The 12,005-nt window shown below is 37.9% G+C and overlaps 1 long non-coding RNA gene across 1 annotated transcript; it reads right to left on the bottom strand.

The window, feature by feature from the left end:
• Nucleotides 1-1,630: 1,630 nt before the first annotated feature.
• On the bottom strand, nucleotides 1,631-7,144 carry LOC142174952 (uncharacterized). The gene is made up of 2 exons (XR_012704111.1): nucleotides 6,859-7,144; nucleotides 1,631-3,920 (listed from the first exon to the last, which is right to left on the bottom strand). It is a non-coding gene; the product is annotated as an uncharacterized LOC142174952 (long non-coding RNA).
• Nucleotides 7,145-12,005: the final 4,861 nt, after the last annotated feature.

Below are 12,005 nucleotides of genomic sequence, written 5' to 3'. Positions count from 1 at the left end.
ATTTTGTTGGACTTGAGCCCTTCTTCTACCATGGCCCCCATTTTCACCACTTCGTTGAAGGACTTGCCTATAGCCAATACTAGATGACTGAAATAAGTGGGCTCTAAGGCCTGCAGGAAATAATCTACCATTTCACTTTCTTTCATCGGAGGGTCAACCCGCGCTGCTTGCTCTCTCCAACGGAAACCATACTTTCTGAAACTTTCACTGTGCTTTTTCTCAAGTTTTGTCAAGGATAGTCGTTCCGGAATGATTTCGGGATTGTACTGGAAATGACCAGCAAATGCCTGGGCTAGATCATCCCATGTGTACCATCTTCCGTGATCTTGCCGGGTATACCATTCCAACACTAAACCACTAAGACTATGACTAAAATATGCCATTAGCAATTCATCTTTCCCTCCAGCTACCCTCATTTTGCTACAAAACCCTCTCAATTGCGCTACTGGATCACCATGCCCATCGTACAAATCAAACTTGGGCATCTTAAACCCTGCCGACAATTGCACATCTAGAAACAAACATAGGTCTTTGTAGGCCACACTTACTTGACCTCCCAACCCCCGCATGTCTCTGAATTACTGTTCCAAGCTTTTAACTTTCCTGAACATCTCCTCGTTTTCGGGATTTTTAGATGGTTTTTCGATTTCCACAGGAAGATCAAAACGAGGGGTGTAGGAATAGGGTTCTGGAGCCTTGAAGGTGGGCTTCAGGGGATAATACTGGTTGTCGTGAGTCTGGAGAGGCTCACTGGAGGATCGGCGCAATGTAGCAGGTGGGGGTGCCACAAAAACAAGAGTGACTGGTGGAGGACGGTACGGGACTTGTTTGGGTGGTAGAGCTTGTGATGTATGGGAGGTGGTGCCATGGAATTTTTGGTATAGGGGAAGTCCGGAGATGAGTTCACAGTGGGAGGTTCCTGGGGTTGAGCCAATGGCGGGATAAAAGCAGGATTAGCGGGGTAAGTTGGTGGTGGTTGCCCTTTTGCCCAGGCTTGGTACATTTCGGCCATCTGTTGCTTCAACTTATACATCTCTTCTTTCATCTAATTAATATCCAACTCTTCCACCTCTCTTGAAGGATCAATGACACTCGCATCAAGTTCCTGATTGGCCATGATCACTTTGTTTTTGGAATGGGTGTTGTATGGGTGAGTTGCCAGAATACCACACAAACTAACCACCTACCTGTTACTTGATGACAACAGCAAACTTGTTAGAGATCAGGGTTTAACAGATAGGCAATCACACATTTGGGTGATGAATGCACCTAAACAGTTAAATGTTTCTATTATGCATTTGATCGGTTGCTTGTGTCACCCCGACTTTTCCTTATTTCTATTTGCAACTTCCCTTTTTCTCTTTTTTTTTTCTTTCATGCCTTTCCATGCTTGATTTCTCTTTTTTTTTATCCTTTCATTTCTCTCTCTGGTTTTGCCATTGTTTCCTCCCCATGGTTTCTTATTTTTTTATTATTCTTTTTCTTTGTCTTTCCTATCTTTTTCTCTTGTTTTCTCTCTTTTTTTTCTTTTGGTTATGGTCAAATCCCATGGAGATTGCCTACGTATCATGATCCCGCATGAATCAGACCGAGCGTAGTTCTTGGGGATAAGTGTAAAAATAATAGAACATTTGTGGGATTTTCAAATTTTCATAAAAAGTAAATGCTTTGATTACAATGACTCAAAAAACTAACAGACTCAATAAGAAACTAATAGACTCTGGTGAAAGACAAAATACAAACTCAAAAACAAACTAACAGACTCCAACAGAAAGAAACTACCAACTCGAAAATAAACTAACAGACTTCGACAGAAAGAAACTACCAACTCGAAAATAAACTGATAGACTTCGACAGAAAGAAAATACAGACTCAAATCACGAATACATCAGTGCCTCAACTGCTCCTGGGACCCGCGGGACATCATTCGGTCTCGCCATGGGCCGACGTGCTAAATACCATTGGATGTGGTAGATATCTTCCATTATCTATTGACAAAGGTCATCACAGTGGCAAAGAACATGGATCTAGTCATATCCTCACAGCTACTGCACTTCATTGCGATGTAGTTGGTGATTCTTCTGACCCTCTCTCTTACGACACCCTTTTCTTGCAACAAATGCCCAATCTGCTGGGCCCTGGCTTCCAAAGTTTGTTCGGCTACATGATTCTATTCTTGAAGTTGTTGCAAATCTCTTTCTAACTATGCCATTGTTGCGTAACAGTGTTCCCTTTCTGCCTTAAAGTCTTTTGCCTACTTGACCATTTTTTCTCAAAGATGGTGACCCTTTTCTTCAACCCCACAACCTCATTGTCATATTTCTCGTTTAATTTCCTAACCAAGCACTCTCGTTCCTCCGCATTTTTGGCCAGCTTTGTTTGAGCCCTTGCTAATTCGCCTTCTGCCTTGTTCAAATCGAAACCATACTCACTCACCTTCTGCCTAAGGTTCTTTATAAGCTTTTCATCTTTTGCACTTCTGGCGGGATTTTCTGCTGCTATTTTCATTCCCCGAATCTAGGCTCGAAGGGTCTTTGGCTAGCTTTTTCTTTTCACCCTCATCTGCCGCGGCTTGCAAACCATTCTCGAATTGAAGATCCTTGACTTGGTTCTCTAGCTTGCTTATGGTAACCCTGTACTCATTCTCCTTGGTCAACCAAGCCCACTGTTCTTGTGATGCTTCGACAAATTCCTGAAGATGGGGGTCTTTTGGCCAGCCTCCCAAACTCAATTTCCCTTTTATACCAAGCAAGGTACCCCGGTGAAACTTCACCTTTGGATCAATCACGTACACAGGTATTTACCGTTAAGTATTGACACTCGCTCCAAATCTGGCGGACTGCTGCTTCATGAAACTGACCGTCAGGGCCAATCTCGACTACTTGAGCACTAAGATCTTCATCTTTCAGAACTATTTGGCATCTCCCCAGCTCTCTCAAAACCCGGTATGGGACATAAGGCTGGATACTTCTGAGACCCATCAAGAGGAAATAAGGCCCGGTAGCTGGCATGTATATGATCTCATCTACAGGAAGCCATCCAAACGTCCACTCTATCTGGTTTGCAGTGAGGGAACGGAGGTGTGATACCCATTCTGTGAACCCTTCTGGCAAGCTGATTCCATCAACCCTTGTATAAAATTCCTCTATGCAGGTTTTCTCTGTCGACCCATAACTCATGAATTGAGGACGGTGGCATAGATGTTCAATCATCCACATCTGCAACAACAAATTGCATCCCTCAAAAAAGTCTCCTCCGGCTTTGTAGGTTGTGAGAGAGCGAAAAATTTCTGCTACTATCATGGGTGCGAGGGTGATTTTTGCCTGAGTAAGCAAAGTTCTGACAACCCCAGCTATTCGTATGTTGATATTTCCATCTTTCCTAGGAAACACCAGAAGTCCCAAGAAGACCACCATAAAAGCAAAACACCTGTGTTCTTCCCATTTGAGACGGTTCCCCTTGCTACAAATTTTACTTTCTGGATTGTTAAACCCTTCTATATGACCGTATCTCTGGTATATAAACTTCGGAATGGAAAAACCGGTTACCAAATCTGGGTTGTGAACCCACTGCTTATCTTTAAAGATTCTAGGAATCTGTGCACAGCGACAGCTCTGGGAGCAACCAGATACTTGTGTCTCAGAGGAACCTCAGCGCTCCCAATATATCCGGCTATTTCTTCTAAAGTTGGGGTGAGTTCAAAATCTGAGAAATGAAACACATTGTGGGCCGGGTCACATAATGTAACCAACGCCTTTATGATGTCCCCTCTAGGCCTGATCTTCAACAACCCGGTGTGTCCTCCCAAGTATAGATTGACCTTATCTTGCCCTGATGTACCAAGATCCTCCCAACACATACACAACTCCAAAGGGATCTTGTTCATGACTGTTATTGGCAAATTTTGACTCGTGCTCATTCTGCACATTTATTAGGGTGATTAAGCAAAATCAAGACTCATTTGACTCAAAAACAAAGTTAACACTGTCTTTCTCTCTTTTTTTATCAAATTTTCATTTCAAAATAAAACCCGGCTTTGCAAATAAGGACTTTCAGCACTTCCGGGGAGAAGATTTTAAGGTTGTGCTTGCTAACCGGCAAAAAATTCGACAAAGAGACCGAAGGTGGCTGTTCTTGCTAAAACAGCCTTCCGGCATCCTTTTGGGGACATTCGATTATTTTAGACAAAAATGGCATCACCCTGCTTATTTAAAATAAAAGAAATTTTTTGTTCTTTTGGGATATTTTTGCAAAAGGGAAGTTGGACCCGATAGGGGTTGCCTACGTATCCCACATCCGGTGAGAATTAAACTGGCGTAGTTCGGGCAATTCTAACAAAAGAAAAACCAACTCTTTTTTTTCTAAAAAAACACAAACATTTTCTCTATTTTTTTTTTTCAAAATTTCGGCAGAATTTCGGTATATTTTGGACATTGGTTATTGAAAACAGACAATTATCTCTCTCAGTCCCCATATCGGCTTTCCTTTTCAACTTTTCCTCTATAAGCCGGTCAACATGCAAATCCAAAGCAAATGAATGCACAAGTAGCAAGTAAGATGCATCAGGATGGTCTTTTCATTTCGGGTACACTTGTCCTAGACAGACCCAACCCCTTTGTTGAGTCTCCAAAGTCAAATGCAATTGATGCAAACAAATGTTCCTACTAGGGATCCTGCATGAGGCTGGGTTATTCTAGGTTCAAAACCTGGGTATGTGTTCTAGACTGTGTACCCGAGCGGACAACTTGAGCCAAGGAGGGGGCTACGTACCGGGAACCAAAAGGCCATCCGGCTTCAAGGTATGACACTAACAAAATAAGGAGTCTCGACCAGTGAGCACATCGCCGAAGATGAGAAGAGAAGGGTTTCATAGCAGTTTATATACAGTTCAGATAATATCAAAGCGGTAAAAGCATCATTTAACACATTAGGCCCAAGCATGTAATCAGTTAACAGATAAAGCCAAATACAATAATTCATCTAAGCTCGAATTCTGAACCCTGAACCAGAGATTCTAGGTTCGGTCCCCAGTAGAGTCGTCAGAGCTGTCACACCTCCTTTTTTCTACACCCCAGCAAGAGGGGTATAAGGGAGTTTTTTCCAACTTAAAGTGACAATCGAAACGGGATCATTTTATTAAAAATTCAGAGTCGCCACTTGGAATAATTTATGGTGTCTCAAGTCACCTGTTTAAATCCCGAATCGAGGAAAAGATTGACTCTGTATTACAGTCCGCGAACACAGAAATTCGGGTAAGGAATTCTGTTAACCCGGGAGAAGGTGTTAGGCATTCCCGAGTTCCGTTGTTCTAGCACGGTCGCTCAACTGTTACAATTGGCCTATTATCTGATTCTAGTACATGTTTCAGCCTATGGTTCAATTTTAAGTTTATAACCGCTTTTATCTAATTATTTTTTAGGAAGATTCAACGTCACATAAAATGTGTCTTGAACCACGTCACATAAATGCACCCACAGTCCACAACACACTTTATCTAACGTTGTTGAGATTTGGATTTGGGTCACATAAATGCACACCCGAGTTTAGGAAAGTAATTTTTAAATAGCGCGCGTAAAGCAACTACACACTTTTAACTTTGCGAGGGCCATGGAAAATTCAACTAAATGGCGCGCCTCAATTTCTAAGGACTGAAATATTAATTAAGCGGGGGCCATGCATTTGAGATTTTATTTGGCACGGCTCACCTTGCTTACTCTATTTTAAAGGCTTCTAAAATTAGTTTTGAGGGCCATAGGTATTCGTGTTATCTAATATGGCTCGCCTCCACTAATTAATGGGCCTAATTTATTAAATGCTAAGTGCAATTAAGAGTTTCACTCAAACTAACTAAAAGGGCTTAAATAAAGAAAAGTTAATCAATTAAACAAGGGATTTGAACCAGCACAAATAACTAATGTCCCAACAAGAAAGAAATGGTCCAAATCCCATTCGCCGAAGCTTTCAAATTTGAGCCTAAGAATGAGCCCAAATGAAAACGGACCAGTTTCAACAGACCATGAGGTCCCCAGTTCGAGTCCCCAGGACGTCAAGTATTGGCATTTGTATTTACAGATCATGTTATTTAAAAACAAAATCCAACAATTAATGATTGAAAATCCACAATTGAACCATTCTTAATACTAATACATTATTGTTCAAATCACATGCCAACATTAATTGATTTATCACGGTACCAAATCTGAACAGTGGCTTAAGATCGTTGACGCCTTAAATCCCAACTTGAACTCATCACTTAATCTTCAAATTAAAAGGGGAAGTAATATTAAACAGTCAAAGCTACTACTAATCCCACATGAAACAAACTATACATACAAGTAAGATCATTACCCATACTTAACCAAACCAAATGGTCAGAGCTATTGCCAAGCATCTACCATCCAAATACTCTTGGCTTCCCTTTTGATACGAAATCAGTATGACAATCTAAACATGGATTAACGAGCTGAATAGCAATGAAAGCAATATTGGCTTAACTTTAGGTTTTTACCATAGCAATCCATATACAATCAATTCACTACATTACAATCATATAAGACACAGTTTTAGTTAACTCTGACTAACAGGGCGACCGATTCAAACTCTAAAATATCACAATCTAACATGCTTTCCCTGAAATTCAAACCTTTGCATTCACATTTTTCAAATGACGTTAGCTCATTATTAATGCATATTAAGGAGTTTGGAAAGCTGAAAGTAACTAACACACCTTTATATCTATTATAGAAGTAAAGAAAAACAAAATAGAAGGAGCAAAACGGCAGTATTCAGTTCAATTACATGCTCATTCAAACTCCCATTCACACATGATAATTTGCTCTCCATGGTTTACAGATTTACCTGAAGATTAGGAAGAAACCAAGAAGTAAGGAATCAGTGGTCTAACAGCAGTAGATCAGTAACAGAAATCACCCCCATATCCAATAGAACAGTAATAGCTTCAAGCCAGTTTTCTATTTCAGCAATAAGACCACCAATTTCCAAGGTTTTTATACCACACAAGAATCAGAAATCCAAGAACAAAAGTAGACTTTTTCTTTTCAGTTTTCAACCAATAATGCAAAAGTTCAGAATTTCTACCAGAAAGCTCAGCCGTCTGAATTTCAGTGATTTTTTTTATCTCTCAATCCCCCCTTGAAATGCAAGATAGAGATGCATTTATAGGCAAGGCATCATGGCAGCCTTAAAGAATTCACATTTGCACTTAAAACCTTCTCGAATTTTTGTTTTTGCTTAGGAGTCCTTAATTTAAATATCAGATATTCAGAACAGTCCCCCTCCCCAGCTTCCTAGAAGCTTCATATTCAGTTATTCAGAGATTCTTTAAGCCTAAGTTCCTAAACTACCCCTTAAGCACCTAAAAATTACCCCTGGGCCAGGCAGAAATATGGGTCAAATTAATCCAATTTGAAGTGTTGATGGGTCAAGTTTGACCCAACACTTAATAGGCCCTTATGAAGGATTCGAAAATGACCTCAAGGCCCAAACAATATCAAAAGCTCATTTGAAAATTACAAGAACAAAATTACTTGAATTTTCCATGGCTAACACTAAGTTCAACTGAGTGATCTTCTTTTAAAACGACGAGCTACAAACAAACCACATATTCGAATTAACCTGAACCAATTATATGACTGGAAAAACGGAATAGAACTTGAACGGGTAATATGCATAGACTAAAATAGAATTTACAAGAAATTTTACAAGAAAATTTGAAAAGCATACGAAACAAATACAAACATCATATAAACACAGAAACTTATAATCAATGCTTTAATACTTTACCCAAATTCAAATCAAGAAATCTAACTAAGGAAAGACTGGAGGAAAGGGAGAGGGACAAAGAAAACGAACAGAAAAGAGAAGAAGCAGAAAAATAGAAAAGAAAAAAAAATGAAGAAAATACCTACTGGAGCTCGAACAGTGGAGAATTGAACCGGAATCTTCGGATTTTCAGCCAAATCTGATATTAATCGTGTGTTCTTGTAAAGAACACACGAATAATGTCATAGTAGACCTAAATTTTTCACAAAAACTCGATTTGGGATTTTTGAATTTTTAGGTTTCATCTTCTAACCCAGATTCGACGATTCTGGTGAAGATTTGAGGGAAACCAATTAGGAATTTGGAATGAGGGGGTCGTGGTGGTCTTGTAATGTCGATTTGGGGACCGGCGCCGCCACCGGAAAGGAGGGGGATTTCAGGGCGGCGCTAGGTTTGGAGTGTAACTCTCTAAGAGAGAGTGGTGTGAGAGAGACGGGTTTGGGGGGGTACGCAGATTCAGACAGTTAAATACTGTCTTATGCCTCAGTTCCGGACCGTTAGATCGAAAGAGATTAACGGTCCTGATCCACTCGATTGAAACATCGTTGTTTGGCTCATTGGTGGGGAAGGCCGGTTCTGGAACGGGTTCTTGGGTCGGGTATAAGCCAAATTGGATTAGTTAATTGGGGAATTGAATTGGGCTTGTGGGATTTAAAATTAAGAAGGCCCAAAATCTGAATTTTCCACTTCCTTTCCCTTTTTAATTATTTCAAAATTCTTTTTCTTTTCTCAAAATCGAAATAAAACCTAAACTAAATCCTAAATCAAATTAACCCCACCATATTGAATTAATTAACTCTAATTAATAATTACCACAATTAATCAAAACCCAAATTAAAGGAAAAACTACCAAAATTTAAACTAAAATTAAAAAATGCAAAAATAAGTTATTTTTGCGATTTTTCCATTTTAATAAAACAACTAATTTGCTAATTAATCTAACAAAATATAAAATTAAATCCTAAATGAAAATGCAACATATTTTGTATTTTTCATGAATTAAATAAAATAAACGTGCATAGACAAACGCAAACAGTCGACAAAAATGCTACAAAATCTACCAAAATTGCAAATAATGGGAGAAATTTATTTTCTTGAATATATGGGAGTAATTCATATAGGTCAAAAATCACGTGCTCATACTCACAATAGCAGAAAGAAACACGGGAAAAGCAGTTAATAGGGGATCAGGGCGTTAATTCTTAAAATGACTGGCTGGGTCATTACAAAAGGGAAATAGCGATTTTATTCAGTTTTTAAAGTGATATAAGCATTTCTTTGTTAAGCCATATATATGTTTTACCCACCTAATTGTTATGTATCTTAGTTAATCCCTTTGAGCCTGCAATCCTATTTCTATGGCTATCACATAACAAACCTTACCCATTTGTTTGAATTGACCATCTATTTGAACCTTTTACCTCTCATGAGCACTTGAATTTATTATGAACTTTATAAAAGTTAAAGTGTGGGGTGATTGGTTTGGCTTTTGAGTGGAACTAATGAAATTAGGAGAAAGGTGCACTATTTTAAAAAAAAGTAAGAGCCACTTGAATTGAAAAAGAAGAAACAAATAGTTGTATTGTTGTGCAAAATATTCTTTGATAAGTGGTAACTCTTGATGTATTTGTTCTTAAAGAAGTTGGGAGTTGACGTATATTGATGTGGAGGTGGAGTTATAGTTTGACATAAGTGTGGGGTTTTGAACGTTTAATTGTATATATTAAAGTAGTTAGGGAGGTGTAGTCACTCTTATATCCAAATGTATCCTACCCATCCCGCAACTTACATTACAACTAATTAAAGTCCTGATTGATCCTTGACTGAATGAGCTCAATTAGTAGAGTATTACACTACGGGCAAGCTTATGGTCCATCTTTTGTGATATATGAATGTTGTTTCTGAGAGTGAGTGAATTCTTTCTATCTTGAGTTCCTGATTTTCATAAGTTTTATTATGTGTGGAGCTACTCTCTACTGTTGTGTGAGGGCGCTTGATTTACGAAGGAAAGATAATGCCTGACCTCTATGTTGGAGTAAGTGAGCGAGTTGTGAATAATACATGGTACTTGTGAGTAAAATCTTGATGCAAGGATGTTACACTATTGTGCTTACTCTATTTTAAATATTCTTGGTGTGATGAGTTAGGAGAGTTGCTTAAAAATTCATGTCTATGTAAAATGTAGTTTGATTGCTCGAGGACGAGCAATAGTTTAAGTGTGGGGTATTGATGGTAGGCTATAATTGTGTATTTTAGTCGCTTATTGCACTCTAATTTACTGCTCTTTAATTGTGTTTGAGCTTTAATCGCTAGCGTTTTTGTACTTATTGTGTGTTTTATGCCTTATAGGAGTGATTCCGAGCTATATAGATATTATAAAACTAATTCGAGCTATTTGGAGCTTTAAAGTCTAAGTAAAAGCCTAAGGGATAAAGTCGGGATCGTGTTCAGAGGTCGAGAACCACATCTGGATATCAAAAATCAAGAAACATTCCGTACTCTGAGAAAAGTCCATAGCCGCGGCACGCGGCTGCGTATTTTCCTGCTGCCTTCAAAGTGTAAGCTCCCTGATAAGTCCCACTATAGCCCCATGCGGCACGCCTGTATATGTTTTACAAATTACATGTCCTATTTCAGCTAGGAAAAGGTGATTTCGTTTGGGCCCAACCCTACTTGGTATGAATACATGAAAAATGTTATTTTATGGACTTTTGACATGCTTTAGACCTAAGGAGGCTAAGGAAGAGTAGGAGGAGAAAAAGCACAATGATTTCATCATTCCTTCCTCACTCAAGACCCAAGTTTGGATTGAATTTATGTTTTCCTATCTTTTTATCATATTTGTGATGAATTACTCCATGTCTATGGAGTAGTTCCCTTTATGGTTTGATTGATTTGGTGCATTGTTATTTGTTTGTGGATTATAACTCTAGTTTTATGTATTGAATCGATTTTGGATGATTTAATTGTTGCATCTATATTCACTTGTTCATGTAATCAAGAGAGGAATAATTTGTGATATCGTTACATTATATTGTTGGTTAAACCTAGTTAGGAGGATAATCGAGAGAGGTTCTCCTAAAGACTAATCCACTACACATTCTTGCATATCTTCATAGAGCTTAAATTGGTTTATCTCGTAAGGTTGAAACTTAATCAAGAGAGGAGTTTCTACTAAACATTTGAACTAATAATTGAGTGAATTCGAGAGACTCACTTGAACATTAGAAGTGAATTACCTAGAGTTAGATCCCAGATAATTATCTTGCACATATCCTATCAAAACCTTATCTTCTCCCATTGATAACTTTCTTTATTTATTCCTTGTTTCAATTGTCACTAGTCAATTGTTTAGATGTTAGTTAATTTTGGTTCTTAATCACATAAATCTCAACTGTTGATCTTGGATAGCAATCAAACTAGAAACTGTGAAAATATTGTTTAACTCAAATCCTTGTGGATACGATATTATACTATACTATATTTGATTAGATAGCATAATTTTAAGTAGTGTTTTGCTCTCATCAATTACTAAACAATAAAAAAAAATCATGCATTTTCATTGTCTAGCCCAACACAAATCTAAAAAAAATAGATATCAATACTATTGTTGTTCCTAGAATTAAATTAAATTACTTTTATTAGTATTAATATTGATTTGATTTTGCTTTGAGTTTTATTTGAGTTACTAACATTTATGGGCTATATAACATAGAGTATTGGAATATTAAAAAATACTAAGCCCAAACTTGAAATATTACGTTAAAAGAGAGAACTATAAAAATATTTAAGAAATATTCATAAATTACATTACAACATATTTTTAAAACTTGTAGACATATAATATTGGGTTGATTTAGCTTCGGTTTGATTTTTTTAGTTAAAATCAAACCAAACCAATTATGACCGTTTTTGTTTTCTTACACCAAACCAAATTAAACTAAACCAAATCAAACTAAACCATAGTCAGGTCTCTTTTTCTGATTTGACTTGGATTATCGGTTTGGTACAATTTGTCGATTTTTTTTTGTACGCCCCTAGTTAGAGGGATAACTTATAAGTCGCTTAAAACTATGGACACCTCTTTTCTTGTTTCTAAAATTACGCTATATTTCTCTTGAGTTTTTGAGCTTATACTACAAATTCACCATCTAGTGCGTCCT

The sequence above is a fragment of the Nicotiana tabacum genome, chromosome 20 (genome assembly GCF_000715075.1).
Source record: "Nicotiana tabacum cultivar K326 chromosome 20, ASM71507v2, whole genome shotgun sequence".
Lineage (NCBI taxonomy): Eukaryota > Viridiplantae > Streptophyta > Magnoliopsida > Solanales > Solanaceae > Nicotiana > Nicotiana tabacum.
The sequence above is the reverse complement of the archived record's forward strand: the minus strand, read 5'-3'. Positions and strand labels throughout refer to the sequence as shown.